Here is a 1,298-nt window from a genome sequence, read left to right as displayed (position 1 = left end):
TATTTTTAGTGGAGACGGAGTTTAATTATGTTGGTCAGGCTGGTCTCAACTCCTGACCTCAGGTGATCCACCTGCCTTGGCCTCCCAAACTGCAGGGATTATAGGCATGAGCCACTGTACCCAGCCTATCCTCATCTTTTAGAATTCATCTTTAATGTCATTTCCTCCAGGAAGCCTTCCCTGATGACCACACCCAAGTATGGACAGGTTCACGTCAAATAATTTATAATTGACAACTGCCTATTCTTGTTATACCTCACTACCTCAAAAACTTCATGAAGATAGGGATGTAAAGCAACCATCAGGCATGGGGCAAAGGGTTATTGGTTCCTCTACTGCAACTCTGTTATAACCAACTTCATAAAGATGTGGAAGACATACCAATGGCTAACAAGCATATGAAAAAATGCTCAGCATCACTAATAGAGAAATGCAGGTGAAAACCATGATGAGATACCACCTTACACCAGTCAGAAGGGCTATTACTAAAAAGACAAAAAATAGCAGATGTTGGAGAGGATGCAAGAAAAGGGAACTCTTATATACTGTTGGTGGGAATATAATTTAATACAACCTCTATGGAAAACAGTATAAAGATTTCTCAAAGAACTAAAAATAGAGCTACCATTTGATCCAGCAATCCCACTATGGGGTATCTACACAAAGGAAAATAAATAATTGTATCAAAAAGACACCTGCACCTGTGTGTTTATCACAGAACTATTCACAATAGCAAACATATGGAATCAACCTAAGTGTTTGTCAATGGAGGCCTGTATAAAGAAAATGTCATACACACACACACACACACACACACACACACACACACACACACACACAAATACAGTACCACTCAGGCACACACACAAAAAAGAAATCATGTCTTTTGCAGCTACTTGAATGGAAATGAAGGTCATTATCTTAAGTCAAACAATTCAGATACAGAAACTAAAATACCACATTTTTTTTTTTTTTTTTTGAGATGCAGTCTTGCTCTGTTACCCAGGCTGGAGTGCAGTGGCGTGATCTCAGCTCACTGCAACCTCCACCTCCCAGGTTCAAGCGATTCTTCTGCCTCAGCCTCTGGAATAGCTGGGATCACAGGTGACCATCACCGCGCTGGGCTAATTTTTTTTTTTTTTTTTTTGAGACAGAGTTTCGCTCTTGTTACCCAGGCTGGAGTGCAATGGCGCGATTTCCGCTTACTGCAACCTCCGCCTCCTGGGTTCAGGCAATTCTCCTGCCTCAGCCTCCTGAGTAGCTGGGATTACAGGCACGTGCCACCATGCCCAGCTAAT

At 41.9% G+C, this 1,298-nt stretch overlaps 1 protein-coding gene across 1 annotated transcript in view; it reads right to left on the bottom strand.

Moving 5' to 3' along the window:
- The window catches only part of MUC16 (mucin 16, cell surface associated), a 146,342-nt gene that overhangs the window by 4,672 nt on the left and 140,372 nt on the right, over window positions 1–1,298 (bottom strand).

The sequence above is a fragment of the Cebus imitator genome, unplaced genomic scaffold, assembly GCF_001604975.1.
Source record: "Cebus imitator isolate Cc_AM_T3 unplaced genomic scaffold, Cebus_imitator-1.0 Scaffold263, whole genome shotgun sequence".
Taxonomy (NCBI): Eukaryota; Metazoa; Chordata; class Mammalia; order Primates; family Cebidae; genus Cebus; species Cebus imitator.
Note: the sequence above shows the minus strand (reverse complement) of the source record. Positions and strands in the feature narration are given on the sequence as shown.